The sequence below is a fragment of the Orcinus orca genome, chromosome 11, assembly GCF_937001465.1.
Source record: "Orcinus orca chromosome 11, mOrcOrc1.1, whole genome shotgun sequence".
In the NCBI taxonomy this organism is placed as follows: domain Eukaryota; kingdom Metazoa; phylum Chordata; class Mammalia; order Artiodactyla; family Delphinidae; genus Orcinus; species Orcinus orca.
The window spans coordinates 88175507-88192221 of record NC_064569.1 but is presented as its reverse complement, the minus strand read 5'-3'; the positions used below and the strand labels follow the sequence as shown (position 1 = coordinate 88192221).

The 16715-nt window shown below is 46.5% G+C and overlaps 1 protein-coding gene and 1 non-coding gene across 4 annotated transcripts in view; one reads left to right on the top strand and one right to left on the bottom strand.

The window, feature by feature from the left end:
• Positions 1 to 16715, bottom strand: part of ABTB3 (ankyrin repeat and BTB domain containing 3) — a 307439-nt gene that overhangs the window by 47190 nt on the left and 243534 nt on the right. The gene's annotated exons all lie outside the window — the stretch shown is intronic.
• TRNAE-CUC (transfer RNA glutamic acid (anticodon CUC)) lies at positions 3858 to 3930 on the top strand. Its single transcript has one exon. It is a non-coding gene; the product is annotated as a tRNA-Glu (tRNA).

Sequence of the window (16715 nt, the reverse complement as noted above, 5' to 3'; positions counted from 1 at the left end):
TGTCCTCAAGTCCGTTCTCTACGTCTCCGTCTTTATTCTTGTCTCGCCACTAGGTTCATCAGTACCGTTGTTTTTAGATTCCATATATGTGCATTAGCATATGGTATTTGTTTTTCTCTTTCTGACTTACTTCACTCTGTATGACAGACTGAACTGTGTCTTAAATAAGGAGAGAGAGGGACAGAGGGTAGGAGAACTTGGAGCAGGGCTTGCATGAGCAAAGGTATGGACACGAGACGTGGCGGGCTCTGAGAGCTAACTATGGAGGTTTTAGTGTTTCTGGGGCATAAACTTCCAGGCAGAGGGCCAGAAGCTGAGGGTGGGGAACTTTACTTAATCCTAAGACTTTATCCGTAAGAGCCACTGAAGGTTTCTAAGCAGGCAGGGGACTGATACGCTTGGATGGCCAACTCTGGGAGACCGTGGAGGATGGATTTGAGGGGAGCTGACCCTAGAGGTGGGGAGATGTTAGTGCTAAAAGAAACAGCCAAACAGAAAGAAGTCACTGCCCAAGTGTGAAGTGACAAGGGGCTGAGTGAAGGTAGGGGGTGCTGGGACGGAGCAGAGGACGAAGATTCCATTTTTCTACGAGCAGGTGCCCATTTCTCAGGTGATGGCCCTTGTCCTCAGGCTGGTGAGCTACACGCCCTGCATCATCAGGAGTCTGTGCTGTCCCGGACCCCTTCATATTCCTGCTCTTTGCTAATGCTGGGCATGGATACCCAGGAAAGGAGCCAGGGCTCCAGAATTCCTGGTTCCACTCCTGCCTCTAAATAACCCACTTTCTGGTGTGAGGAAGGGTTAACTTTGCCAGGGAACTAGCTTCTTGTTAATCCTTGAAGGAAATGAGACGGACTGTTGTTCTGAAAGTTTATGGCACTAAGGCTCCTCAGTACGGCTAGGATCTGGGGCAGAGGACCTGAGGGATGAAGAACAGAGGGAACCTTAGGAATCACGTGGGATGGGTGTGCCCTCGACTCTTCACTGGGTTCCTGACCTATAATTCATCTCAGCTGGCAAAGGAGCCTTGGAGGAAGGCTGTCCGGAAATAGGAACACAGTCACAGGAGATGTTAGGGCTCTTAGAGGACCAGAGGGCGCTGATGCAGTGACGATGGAATCCAGAGAAAGAGGAAGCTTGGTGTTGACGTGGGGTCTAATCTGCATACATGCTTCAGGAACTGCGTGTCAGGCCAGGCCATCCGAGGGCTTGTTTGTATGACAACCCTGGGAGGAACTAAGAAAGGTATTTAGGAGACTTGGACCTGGACCCTGGACTCCAGGATTAGACCTTTTCATGGCAGGTCGGGGAGCCAAGACTACCTCAGTTGGAAGACTCTCCGAGGAAGCCTGAGAGCTCTCCAGGTGTGGGTAGGGGAGGGCTGAAGACTCCGGGTCTGGCTTTAGACCATGGCATCAGCACCCAAGATGTGAACTTCTAAGGACACATAATGGGGCTGTGCCCTAGGGCTTCTTGGTCCAGTTCATGGGAATTTGGACTTGGGATTCTTACAGCTACGGTGGCCAGATTTAGCAAATAAATATACTTTAGCAAATACTGAGTGACACAAACTTATACTAGAACATTATTCACTGTTTATCTGAAATTGAAATTTAACTTAAAAAAAAAAATCTGGGAAAGGGCAGAGCCACGTGCCATGATTTGAAAAGAGCACACGGTGAGATCATGGATCTCACTGAATGTAACAGCACCCATCTCCAGGGGAAGAGGGGAGGTGCTTGGTGTGGCAGTGGGCTGCATCTAAGGGACCCATGTTCCCTCAAAACTGGTTAAGGCAGATGCTTCAGGCAAAATGAACACAACAGAGAGAAGAAGGTGAGAGCAACAGGGTGAGATCCTGGGGCACACATCACAGAGGCTTCCGGAGAGGGAGAGATGGGGGCCTGCAGGTGTCACACCGAGGTGTCTGGAGCCTTGATGGGGGTGTGTGTGTGCAAATCTTGGGGAGGTATCTGATTTGACTAATTGGAAGGGAAACCTTTCTTCTAACAGACCACTAACTAATTCTGGAAGAGGTTGCTTTGTGAAGTCAAGAGCCTCCTTCTTGGGGAGCAAAGATGCTGTGAATCGTCACCGTCACTGAATTTGCAATTTCCTCTCCCGTCTGTGTCCAAGCCCCTTCTGCTCTCTTCAATGCCTGATTGAGTCTCTCAAATAAGCATCTTTTCCGGAATCACGCTAAATTCCATGTGACTGGATGAGGGTTACTGCAGCACATCCTGCGTGTGGGCACCAGGAGGGGAGGTTATAGAGGAGAGACACAGACCCTACCCCATGTTCACGGAGCTCCCAGACTGGTAAAGCGATAATTCCTGGAACAGCAGGAGAAGTGTTTACCAGCTACAAAGGTCCTTGATTTTAATTAGAAAGAGAGAAATGGCAAGAAATTACTGTCCCTAAGATGATGATGATGATGATGATGATGATAATTGTTATTATAGGAATCCAACGCTTATTGAATACTGACTATTGAAATCTAAGCTCTTTCCACGTATTAACTCATACGATCAGTACAACAAGCCCACAATGTAGGTGATATTGGGAGCCCCGTTCCAGAGATGAGGAAACTGTCCAAGTCACAGGGCTGGTACGTGGCGAGCCAGGATCTGACCTGGCTGATCTGAGACCCCGGCCTGACACCGGTACTTCTCCATCATGCTGGCATATACAACCGTCTACTGGACCAAGCTGCTTGGATGGCTCTCAGACCCTCAAATTGGGCCCGTCCAGAATGGAGGTTTCTATGTCCATCCCCACCCTCCGTCCTTGTCCTCCAGTCGTCCCATCTCCGTAAATGGCATCACCGTCCACCCAAGGCGCTCAGGCCAGAACCTTCTCTCATGCCCATATTCATTCCATCAGCTGTTAATGTTCCCACCCAAATCCCAAATCCGCCCGCTTCTCTCCACCTCCACCACCCATACCCTGCTTCTAAACACCAGCATCTTTTTTTGGGGGGGGGGGTATGGTTGTTTTACAACGTTGTGTTAGTTTCCAGCATACAGCAAAGTGAAGTAGAGTCCCCTGGGCTATACAGCAGGTTCTTATTAGTTATCTGTTTTATACATATTAGTGTATATACGTCAATCTCAATCTCCCAATTCATCCCACCTCCCCACTCCTGCTTTCCCCCCTTGGTGTCCATACAACACCAGCATCTCTTGCCTAGAGGTCATAATTTCAGTCCTATTAAAGTGCTCATAGTGCAGAGACTTTCAGGTCTGGGCATATTTTAATTCTTAGGCCTGTGATATCCTAGACAGCTGCTGACAAACAAGGACTGCCTTGCACCGAGCATAGGCATAAGAATTTGTGATGCCAAATTCTCATGACAGTGCTTTGGCTTGGGTCATTGGCAGGGGAGGGTTGGGAAGGGACAGTTGTTTAGACTTTTACATATTGGAAAGTTGTATTTTGAAATGCTTTAATAAAAGTTTTCTGTGTGAGGGACTTCCCTGGTGGCACAGTGGTTAAGAATTCGCCTGCCAATGCAGGGGACACGGGTTCAATCCCTGGGCTGGGAAGATCCCACATGCCGTGGAGCAACTAAGCCCATGTGCCATAACTACTGAGCCCACATGCCACAACTACTGAAGCCCACGCGCCTAGAACCCGTGCTCCACGACATGAGAAGCCCATGCACCACAACGAAGAGTAGCCCCTGCTCGCCACAACTAGAGAAAGCCCGTGCACAGCAACGAAGACCCAACGCAGCCAAAAAATAAATAAATAAAATAAATTTAAAAAAAGTTTTCCGTGTGATTTGACTCTTCTCCCTATCCAAACCAGTCTCTTACACAAGGTGAGAGTGAACTTAAAATGTCTATAAGGGGAATTCCCTGGTGGTCCAGTGGTTAGGACTCTGCGCTCTCACTGCCGAGGGCCCGGGTTCAATCCCTGGTCAGGGAACTAAGATCCCACAAGCCATGGAGCATGGCCAAGGAAAAAAAAAGTCTATAGGACCATGTTCTGCCTCCGCTTAACACCTTTCAATGCCTTCCCATGTACTGAGAATAGAATCCAGCTCTCCACGCATGGCCTGCCGGGCTCTGGGGTACCGGCCCGGCCCTGCTCTCCAGCACTTCCCTGCCTCCTTCACTCTGTATGAGCAATTCTCCTCTCTCTTCTGTACCTTCAGCTGGCCAACGTCTGTCCTGCCCGGAGGACTTTACTCCTGCTGTTCCGCCTGGCTAGAATGCCCTTCCCCTGGCTCTTTGCAGGGCTGACTCCTTCTCTCCCCTCAAGTGTGAGCTTGGAGGTCATGTCCAAAGGATGTCTTCTCTGACCATCTAAAGGAGGTAAGTTTCTCCCCTATCTCTGTACACCTTGGCTCCAGGTCAATTTTATCTGTCTCCTTCTTGGCACCTTTCAAAGTCTGTGACTATTTTATTAATTTATTTTTTCACTTGTAAAAAGCTTGTTTTTTTGTTTTTTGGGTTTTTTCCCATGAGAATGTCAGCCTCCTGGGGGCAGGACCACATCTACCTTATTGTCTGTCGTATCCCCAACAGTGCCTGAAGCATAACGGCATTAACAGATGTGTGATCCACACACAACCCACTGTTCATTCTTGAGAGCAGACCCCAGGAAACGTCTGTTCATCAAGAATCCCTCGGCCATACAAAGTAAGGAATGGTTCTGGCTACTGAATTCTGCCAGCCAATGCAGGCCAGCAAACTGAAACAGGTAAGAAACATTTTCCATAGCGGTATGTGAAAATGTGGCTTTCTGTTCAACTGGGTTTGTTAGAAAATTTAACTCTGCAAAGTCTTAATTCCTGCAGCATTCTTGCAGACACGACTCAGAGCTCCATTTACTCTTTCTGGAAAGTCTCTGAGGGATCTGCCCCGGAAGACCAGCAGGTTCCCCATGGCCTGGACAAATGAGCATGCCTGCCTAAGTACAGGACTTATTTATGTAGAAATCTATTAAGCCGGTCACCTGGGGCTTCACTAGAAGGTGATCAACTTTGTGGTTTTTCCCTCTGAGTGGCTTTCAATGATGCCATAAAAAAAATCTGATCAATTTAAGTAAGAGTGGTCAGCTACCAAGGTGGTCAATTTCTCTGACTTCTCAAGGACCCCGGCCCCAAGAGACTGGTTCAATATTTCCCACTACTTCAGGAACGTGACTTCAGAAAGATGTTTTCCAGGAGGCCTGCAGGCCTGAGGACAGCAGTGATTGCACTGCCTTTTCTCCCCCGGGGAAGGAGGCGGCGTTGAGGTGCGAGCTGACACATTCTGCTGATATCTTGATGCAGTCCAAGTGACAAATGCAAGCTGGTGTGGCATCAGACACATTTTATGCATTTATGAATTTTAAAAGCTAGCACAGAAGTTACGAGCATGAACTCTGGTTTTCCCAGCTCTACTGTTTAGCAGCTATGTGACCTTGGGGCAAGTTATTTAACCTCTGTGTTATTCAGTTTTCTCATCTGTAAAATGAGCTTTTAGTAACGATACCTTCCTTGTAGGATTTTGGGTGTGGATTAAATGAGATAAGCCACGTACAGTGTGTGGAAGAGAACAGAGCTTGGCACACAGCTCTCATTAAATGTTAGAGATCTCATACCATAATCATTATTACAAATCACAAAGCAAGGTGCAGACTGGAGAAAATACACTGTATTTCAAAGAAGCAAATGCAGAGACACAGAGACTAAAGAATGTTTTAGGAATAGCACTTCTTAAGGTCTCAGATTAGACACTGTATTTAACAAACTCTACCAGAATAAAGGCGGTCCTTTTCCTAGTGGGGAAACCATGCCCCCAGAAGGGCTGTCATTCCTGTCCTGTATGCTTCTGCAAGCAAACTGTAAATGACGACAGAGGTTGGGGAGGGAGGGGGGAATGGGAGTCACACTTGATGAAAGCACAGTTTCTGGAACAGTTCAACAGCAAGAAAAGCCAGAGCCTCTCAGGATGCTATGGGCCTGCCCAGCCAGGCTCCCACACCCTCTTTCCTCCTCCACCACCAGGACCAATCCTGACCCCGCTGGTACGAGAAGGTAACCTGCAGCTCCCAGGATCCCTGAGCTCCAGTGGAACTCTGCTAAGCCCGTCCCCCAGGGTGTGTGCTCAGAAGCCAGACTGCCTGGGTTCACTGCTTGGCTCTGCCCTCACTCCCTGGGTAATGCTGCACAGGTTACTCAATCTCCTTTATTTTTCTCCTCTGTAAAATAGGGACACTAACATTACATGTTTTACTTATCCAACAAAGACTTAGAAAGCAATGACCATGGACCAGGCATATTGTAAGGTTTTTTTTTTTTTTACAAATATTGACTTGTTTAACTCTCATGATATCCTTATGAGGAAAGCATTATTATTACTAACCTATTTTACAGATAAGGAAAATGAGGCACAGAGAGGTTAATTAATTTGCTCATTGTCACACAGCTAATAAGGAGGAGTCAGGATGTGAACTGAGACAGTCTGGATCCGGGGTCAGTCCCACTGACTAGTCCGTACTGCTCAGTTCTTAGTGATGTGCTGGCAACCACTGGGCTTCCAAAGGGACTCCTCATGACCCTGGGATCTGAACTCCAAAAGGCCTAAGCAGTTCCCATAACCATGACTTTCTCATCAGTAATAAAAAAAGCTACCCTTCACTGCACGCTCATTATATGCCAAGCGCTGTACAAAGTGCTTGGTTCCCACCACTTCAATGGATTCTCTCCTTGAAGGAACTGCTGGAAGCTGAAGCCCAGGTTTGAGTGTCTGACACCAAAGCCTGTGCACCTACGCAGCAGGCAGAGCCCAGGCCCCAGCACCAGAGTCCACATCCCTGTTTGGCTTCTTACTTGCTATCTTGGGCAGGTAGCTTAACCTCTCTAAGCCTCTGTCTCTCTATCTGCAAAGCAGGCTTGACAACACCAGTACTTAACGTCTATATCTGCAATGAGGATTAAAGGAGATGATACTTTCGAACCACTCAGCACAGTGTGTGATCATAATTGCCTGATACATGGGATGCATATTTATTACGATACTATTATTTTATAACTGCAGGTCCTCTTTCTAGGGATTTAATCAGGCCATCTGGAATCTCCCCTTTCCCCCTTCCCCCTCCCCCATCCTCCAACCACACAATCCTCCAGTCCCAGGGCAGGTCTTTCCTTGGCCCCCGAGGCGATTTCCAGCTATCCCAGAGCCCGGCCCCCCAGAACCCAGCCCTCCCTGCAGCCTCCTGTTTGCTGGGCCTTGTGAAAGCTCTGCGGTTTCTCTCATGACTTCTCACTTCCCTTTCCCCGTGTTTCTATTCTTGTTCATCAAGGTCTCGCCAGCAGGCTGGCAACCTGAGACAGAGCAACTTTCGAGACCCCTCTCAGAGGTAGTGGCCTGGGGTAAATATTTAGTAACTATTTAGTAAATATTTACAGTTTCCCAACACACTCTAGTTAATACACTACTACTACTACTAACTGACATTTATAGATAGCTTTCCACGTGCTAAGCATTTCACATGTAATAACCCATCTCATCCTCAACATGGCCCTCGAAACTGGGCAGTGTTCATTTTACAGATGAAAAAACAGAGGCATGGAGGTTATGTCACCCGCCCAAGGCCACACAGCTTGTAGGTGGCAAGGCCTGGTTCAACCCAGCTGGTCTGACTCCTGAGCCCATGCTCACTTCCTGCCAAAACCGTTAAACCCAAAAGGCAGGTTTCCACACGCCCATTTCACAGGTGAGGAAACAGAGACCGAGAGGCGTGAAGTAACCTGCCCCAAAGTCACTTGGCTCTTCTATCTCCAAGTCACCAGGCCTGTCTCGTCACAAAGTTAGGCCTAAGTAAGACTCGGGTTGGCGAGGAGTCCCACACCTGGTCCCAGGCCAACTCCTCTGAATCCAACACTATCGAATGCCACGAGCCACACCCTGGGAATACAGAGGGGCCAATAGGATGAGATTTCGGCTCCGGAGAACCTCAGAGGCTAAGCGAAGTGCCATGATTCATTCATTCCACGTATTGAGCACCAGCTACAGGCCAGGCGCTGGGTTAGGTGCTGGGGTCCCGCAGCAAGTGGACCAGACACGGGCCCTGCCCTCCCAGGCTGTCATGGAGAAGGATATTAAGCAAGATGTTTGGCTACATAGGTGACTATGTAACTGGAAATGAAGTTGCCTAGGGTTGAGAGTACAACACTAACTCAAAATAGTAATTGCGGATCAAGTCGCCATCCCTTCATATTTCTCTGTGGGCGTGGAGCTTTCTGACATCCAGGAGCAAGACGACAATGCTGATTTCATTTATCTGCCAACCCTGGAACTCACCCAAGGGTGGCAGAAAAAACTATTCATGAAATGAGAGAGAAGTACATACGTGTCAAGGTTTTTGTGAGGAATCAGTGAGAGGGTGCCTACGAATCTACTCTTGCTATGCTGGAGGTACTGTTTGAATACAGATACATAACTGGAGATGTGGGATGTGTGACACAGACTATGAATTTCTAGAAGATGTGGGCCTATGTCAGTCATCGGAAATGCAGGAGAAACATTACAAGGAGTCAGCACTCCCACTACCTCTTTAGGAATTCAGGGTAATGTTGTGTTGTCTGTGAACAACACCTGAGCTGGGGATGGAACGGGGTTCATCTTGGGCAAACTCTGATTCATTGGATGATTAGAGTAAAGGTGTTAAGCAGGATTCTGAGGCCATGACCAGATTTAGCCAAGAAAGAGGAACCCTACAGAACAGGGGCCTACATAACGGTTCTGAAAGCAATGGTAAGGCAGGAATAGGGCCGCTGGTTTAAGTCGTGGCTGTACCACCCATTAGCTGTGACCTTGGATACATCACATTTCCACTGACAGCTTCAGTATCCTTATCTATAAAATGCGGGTGTTGGGCTAGTCAAGCTCTTGGGTGCCTCCAAGCAGGGATGCTCTCTGAGTTTGTCACATGTTTTCTGGTGTTCACGTGCCGCTCTTTTCTGTGCAACAGCTCTTCTCCCTGACGCCATCCTGACGTTTTAGCTTCTTGGTCTTTGCTCTAATTTCATGCAAACACTTATTACTGCGGCCAAGTGGACCACCTGGGAAAGAAATGCGTCTAGTTTCCCAGCTTACTGGGCACCTGGATGAGGTCAGCTTGAGGAGAAACAAGGCCGAGAATTTGCCAGTTTACCCTTTCATTTAAAAGCAGCCCAGTGGTTCTCAAAGCACAACAAAGAAAGCCACACTCTGTCCCTGCTGTGAAGCACAGGAGTCTGCCCAGGAAGAGAATTTCAGGAAGGAGGGAGAGGTGCTGGGCTTGGGAGCAGAGGGGCAAACTCTAGGCCAGTGCAGTCCTAGCACCTATGCTGCGGACTGGCACAGGGTTTGAAAACAGTTGGAAAACTTTGATGTGGGGCATACATATGCCTAGCTCTTATCTCACGTCCAGCTGGGTCCACTCATTGGTGTTCCCTGTCTGGCTCTGGGGCATCTGAGTTTGGACCGTGGACTAGGGAAGGGTGATATGGGATAAGTTCTAGTATCATAGATGGGTATTAAGGAGCTAATGTTTTAAGAAATCTTCATTAATTCATTCTGATCACCTATTGTATGTCAAGCAGTATGCAAGGCATACTAAAAGTATTTTATCGGTTCTCAAATAATAGTAATACTAGTAATAACAATACCAAACACATTAGTACTTATTGTGTACTAGGAACTATTCTAATTTTATTATATGTGTGTGTGTGTATATATATATATATATATATATATATACACCCACACACCCACACACACCCCCACACACCCACATATATACTCATTCATATATGTGAACTTATCCAATCCTTACTTTAACCCTAGAAAATTTATCTTCGCTGCTCAGAAGAAACTGCAGCATAAAGAGGCTAAGAAACTTGCCCCAGGTGACAGAGCCTGAAAGTAGTAAGTAGAACTGAGATTTGAACCAGGCCGACTGTTGCTGGAGCCCTGCTCTTACTGCCTCACTCCCCTGCCTCTCTGTGTTACCAAAGGCCTTCCACGTTCACTTAGATTCTGTTCAAATGCTGCATGGGTAACTACTAGACGCCTGGTCCTGAGTTGGGTGCCAAAGAAATCTAAATTCCCAACCACAGGCTTCAAATTCAAGGCTGTCTTGCAGTGGCCCCTCTGGAAAGTTCCCCATTTCTCAACCATTTCTTCCTTCTCACCATTCCAGCCACAGGGTCTCTTCCCACTTCATATACACATTTTCCTACCGCTTTCTTGCCTGCATGCATGGTGTGTCCCTCACTGCAAATTCTCTCCCCTGAATCTGCTTTCCTTCAAGTTGTATTCTAGACCCAAGTCCCAGATCGCAGCTTCTGACCTGCAGAATCCCAGAAGGTCAGTGCTGAAGGAGAGCACTCAGCTCAACTCTCTACCTTCTTCAGATCAGGAAACTGGAAGCCTGAGAAGGGTTAACTAATTTTTAGGGGTCAAAGATGTATTTAGGAGCAGAATTCATGTCTTCTTTTAAGGTCATTTAGCAAGTCTCTCTATGGATGGATACCTGTAGGTTTTGCAGGGCAGTGATTCTCAAACAGGGGTGATTTTGTCTCCCAGGGGACATTTGGCATTGTCTGGAGACATTTTTGGTTGTGACAACTAGGGACCTGCTACTGGCGTCTAGTAGGTAGAGGCAAAAGATGCTGCTGAACATCTTACAATGCACAGGACATCCCCCACTACAAAGAATGATCCAGCCCAAGATGTCAATAGTGCTGAGGCTGAGAAACCCTGGTGGAGGGAAATACAATTTTTTTGCATCATCTCTTATGTAGTGGGCAGTTCCCATTACAGGATTCTGTAACCGTGACAATAAAATGGAACCTTCAGAAATGAATCGTGAAATGGAAAATCAGAGGACTCTAGGCTTCACTTGGATAGAGGCCCCTGGCCCCCCTCCTCAACACATTTTCCCAAGGAAGCCAAATTCCTTTTCAGAGCCTACAAGTCCCCCCAGTAATGAGTTTTTCCTTCTCTTCTGGGTAGCAAAAAGATGAACAAATTGAGACCACTTTGTACTCAGGTAAGTCACACTGAGATCTCCGTGCACCTTTGTAAGAAAATTATATGATTGTTGCAACTGGAACATGCAATGCTTGCAAAGTTCCTAGGAGAAATCTTTGTCCAACAATCGTGCCCGCTTGCTGTTTAATGCTGCTACTAAAGTACAGAAAAGAGCCAGCTCATTAAACCTGCCTTGAATAATGTAACAAAAGTGTGATTCCACGTCCTTCTCCCAGCCAATCTCTTCTGCCTCGTGAGATATAGCAAGGGACCTGGAAGCTTTCTCCTTCTTAGAAGTAAATGCTCAGTTAGTGGCAAAACCCACTTTGTTTACCTCCTCACCAAAAAAGAAATTCTGGGTCTGTTCAAATACGTGAAAAAACACATCTCAAATGCAAGGGCTAGGAGAACAAAACTAGCGTGTTGCATCTGAACGTGCTGTCATGTTACTTTGAGTAGAAAATAATGAAGCAGAGTTACACGTCTCTTGCTCTGGCATCACGGCTTATTTTGTTTTTGTTTCTGTTTTTTTTTTTTTTTTGTGGTACGCGGGCCTCTCACCGTTGTGGCCTCTCCCATTGCGGAGCACAGGCTCCGGACGCGCAGGCTCAGCGGCCATGGCTCATGGGCCCAGCCGCTCCGTGGCACGTCGGATCTTCCCGGACCGGGGCACGAACCCGTGTCCCCTGTATCGGCAGGCGGACTCTCGACCACTGCGCCACCAGGGAAGCCCACGGCTTATTTTAAAAGAGTTGAAAATAAGGCCTATCCCTACAGAAAGGAGTCACCTTTGATTTTGGCAGCCCTTAATGTATCCCTTTTTGGCAGAGACTCATTGCTCTCCCCCAGAATCCTTTACCTCCTTTATGTGTTGTAGGACCTGAATTTTTAGCTGGGCACGTGGTTGCCCAGATAAAGACTACATTTCCCAGGTTCCCTTGCAGCTAGACATGGCCACCTGACTAAGTGCTGGCCAATAGGGAGTAAGGGGAAGTGATGGTGTGCAATCTCCGGGGCATGCCCTATCTTACATTCCCTCTTCCCACTAGATAGATGTAGTTCTGGTGGGTGGGGCCAGCCATGTCCGGCCATGCAAAGAAAGGTATCACCTAAGGGACCACAGAGCAACAAGAGGGAAGGTGCCTGGGACCCTGACCTGCAGTTGCCATAACAGCCCAGACTGCCTATGCCTGGATTGTTAGATGAGGAAAATTTTAAGCTCCTATCTTATCCAAGCCACAGGTACTTCGCATGTCTGTTACAGCTAATGAATCTATATCCTAATTAATCCATTCCACAAATGGTTCTTTAATTTAAATCAATTCCACAAAGCACACAGAAAGCACTAAATATATGCGGGCTGTTGCACTAGGTGCTGGAGATTCCAAGATGAAACACCATCTTCCAAGGAATTCTAGAAAGAAAGGATAGTCTTCTTTATAACAATTTTCACAAATAAACATACCAGTTCCTGAGGTATAAGGGCAAAGTTCTAGTGTTACAATCCCAAAAGTAATTCCCAGTAATACCAGTGCCATAAACTGCTCTATGACAGATCTGCACATTATTTCTGTAAAGGGCCAAAGTAAACATTTTGGGCTTCGTGGGCCATGTGGTCTCTGCCATTACTACTCAGTTGTGCTACGGTGGTGAAAGCAGTCATAAACAATGCTAAACAAAGGGGTATGGCTATTTCCCCATACAACTTCTTTTACAAAAATAGGTGGCAGGCAGCTCTAGTTTGCTGACTCCTCATCTATGGTAAAAGAATTTAATAGGATAACCTTCTTTTGGGGATTTACAAGAAAGACAGGATGTTAAAAGCACTGAGAGGGACTTCCCTGGTGGCACAGTGGTTAAGAATCCGCCTGCCAATGCAGGAGACACGGGTTCGATCCCCGGTCTGGGAAGACCCCACGTGTGGTGGAGCAACTAAGCCCCTGTGCCACAACTACTGAAGCCCGCATGCTCTAGAGCCTGCATGCCTCAACTACTGAGCCTGCGTGCTGCAACTACTGAAGCCGGAGCACCTAGAACCCGTGCTCCGCAACAAGAGAAGCCACTTCAATGAGAAGCCAGTGCACCGCAACGAAGAGTAGCTCCCGCTCGCCGCAACTAGAGAAAGCCTGTGCGCAGCAACAAAGACCCAATGCAGCCAATAAATAAATAAATAAAATAAAATACACAACATAAAACAAAAAATAAAAAAAAACACGGAGAATTTTTTAAAAGCCTGTTTAATTTTATTTAAGCCAGTGTTTCCCAAATTTATTGAACCACTTACAACTTTTAAAATAATGCTTATAAATATCCCAGAATTGGCCTTCTGAATGTGCTGTTGCAAACACCAGCTAAGTAACTTTTATTGTTAATAGGTTATTTTAGGCATACATAAAATATAGAGTAGTACAATGATGCCTACATGTTCACCACCCAACCCAGCTGAAAAAATAAAATACTACAAGTACAAAGGCCTCTGCACACTCTTCTTGATTCCGTCATCTCTTCTACCTTCCTGAGATTACCATCTTCCCTGAATTTGACATTTATCATCACTGTCATGCTTTATACTTTCTACTACTTTTATGAATTCCTAATAATATATAGACTGTTTTGCACGTTGGTAAGCTTTATATAAATGTTAGCACTGTACCCAAATCCTGCCCCAACTTGCTTTTTTTGCACAATATTATGTTTCTGGGATTTAGTTATATAATAACATGTAGCTCTAGTTCATTTATTTTCGTAGCTACTTTGTATTCCCGTGAATGAACATACCAGCATTTATCCATCCATTCTCCTGTAGAAAGCTTGTTCCTTTCTCTTTTTCTGTATTTTGCTATTACAAACACTGCTTCCATGAACATCTTTGTACATATGGGAGAGTTTCTGTAGGGTATAGACTTAGATATGTGTTTAGGTATGTGTTTTCAAGTTTACTTGGAAGTGGATTCAGAGTCCCCTCCGGTGATGTTTAAGAGTTCTCACGTTTCTATATCTTTTCTCAAATCTGATATCGTCAGACTTTAATTGTTTTTGCCAATCTAACGGTTATGAAATGCATACTGGGTTGTGGTTTTGAATTGCATTTCTAGGATTACTAGTGAGGTTGAGCCTTTTTCATACATTTCTTGGACTATTTCTACGTTAATTCTTTACAGGGATCCTTGGCCTCGGACGATGCTGACAATGTAGGTTGGCACAAGAGACAGACGGGCATCCAAATTCCTAAGGGAAACTAAGGCTGGAAGCTAATCCTTCCAAGGTGAACCAGTGGGCCTCACTCAAAAGTTACTTTCCCATTTCCCAATGCCAATTCTTTGATTGGAGTTACTTTTTTAGTGGAGAGAACTTGGGCTTTGGAGTCAGACAGACTTGGTTCAAATCCAAGATGGGGCTCTTTCTACATGTGATGGTGGGCAGGTTTCCCAACCTCTCAGAGCCCCGGTTTCCCCAGGTGTGAAGAGGAAAATAAAGTCTCTCATGCAGTTGGGGGAAACTGAACGCAGTGCAAAAAGCACCCAGGACAGTGTCTGGCCCACGACTCGCAATCATTCCCTCTGTTATTCTGTGGGGTACGGGAGAGACGTGAGCTGAAGCTCCGCTCATTTCCTTCACCCTCTGCATGCCTCAGTTTCCTGCACAGGGAAAAGTGTCACCACCATTTGCACACAGAACATCAGACCACAAAACTGAATAATCTTCAGAGTTAGAAAGGACTTTGGAGATCACCCAGTCTGGTGGTTCTTAACCTTTCATAGGGTGATTTAATGAGCTGATGAGAGGCTAGTTCACTTTGGAAAAATGGCACATATGCTCCAAACGTTGTGATGACTGCAAACTTTCTGAAGGATAGTCCCCACTCTTTCATTGTTACCCAAAAACACCATTGTCATGACCTTATATGAAGGACTTTGTATAAGGACATGGCTTTGCAGTAAGTACTGGTTGGCTGGCTAATTGCTAAGGGAAGATAATGCTCCTGTGTAACTAATATTTTAACCTAGAGTTTGGGAGATTTGCTCACAGATAAGTAAATAAGCATCTTTGACAGAAATTTAACAGACTCAAGAGGGGAAACCCCTCCCCTCCCCCACAAAATCCCTGTTCCCAGGAAGCCAAATCCCATATGGCAAACTATATACTCTCAAGCTGCCAGCCTGAATCTGAAGCCCCAGTTTGGAAGTGAGCCCCAAATGCCATTTAAGATGTAGCTCTCTGTGTTGCTGTAAGCACCAAATGTGTTTCTTTTTTTTTTTTTGCTTTTAACACTTGGAAACGCCAAACAAATTCCAAGTGTCGGCAAACTGTCTGCTGCCGCAATCTGGTCTCTGCCCACACCGGGCTGTCGAAACTGCCGTTAAGGGAGCTGGTGGCTCCTGCACTGCCAATCCCTGTGGCCTCCTTTCGGTCTGCATCTTCTCTGCCTGTGGGTAGCCTTGGATCCTGGTGACCCCTCCCCACCTTAGTTTCCTAAGTCTGCTACTTGCTTTCTTCAGGCTGTTCTTGGACCTGGGAGTCCTCTTCCTTCATCTCATGATGACGCCTCTTCGTTGGTCCTTTTCCTGGGCTTCGGCCCCACCCATGACTTCAGGGGCCATTAGTCTGCCAGCGTACCCCGCAAAAGCCTCTTTAGTTAAGACCTCTCTTCTGAGTTCCACGCCTGCATCACACCTACCTACCACTGTTTCCATGTTGAAGCCTTTTTGCCTCTGAATTAGTCCAGGACATCTTAGTCTGTCAATTCTAGTATCACCAACACACTTGATGACAGCCTTTTGCATCATTCATTCATTCGACAAGGATTTACTGGGCCCCAGCTATGTGCCAGGCCCTGTGGTAGGCACCCCCATCAAGGAAACTGATTTCTGGCCCAGCCCTAAAGAGAGAAGGAGGCTACTCTCTGAGATAAAGTCCAAGCTGTGACTCTTTCTTCGGAAATATTCTATGCCCCCCTCCCCTAACCTCTGCTCACTTGGGACAAGACCCCACTGATGAGGGACCATATTTGTTGTCTACGTGTCTTTCTTCCCTTCTTTTATCTCTTCCTGCTAGTGACCTCATCCAAGATTGCAAATGCAGCTGGTGATGTATGATCAACTGCTTTGGACAAGGTTCAGGACTCCAGCCAATGACGGCTTTCAAAAATCTCACACGTCAGAGAAAATATAAAACTTGAGTATCCAGAGGAACTCTAAAGTCGCTGGAATAGGGACAGTGGCCCCCAAGCCCGTCAGCCCCGGTTGTCTTCCTGCACGCTGGGGGGACTGAGCCACCAGCAGTGGTAGAAGGGCCAAGACACACCTGACTGCAGCGTGGGCTACAAACCATATTCCTCACGGTACACTAGCACATCTCTTCAAGATATATATTTCTCCTCTCTCTCAGAGGAAGTTGAGGCGATTGGTTTTGGCAATCGAGAGGAGCTGACCTTCTTGGTCCAGAGTAGGGCAGTAAGGATAGTCACTAATATTTAATGTGCATGTACTATGACACAAGTATGCTACATGGTTTTCATGCTACATGGTGTTAAATGTTTTATATATATTATTTTACTTAATTCTTCCTATAACCTTATGAGGTGGGCATACTATTGTGCCTATTATATAGATACAGAGACTGAGGCCCAGAGAGGTGAGTAACTTGCCTAAGGTCACACAGAGCGTAAGCAGTCGAGCCTAGATTGGAGCCCAGGCAGTCGGG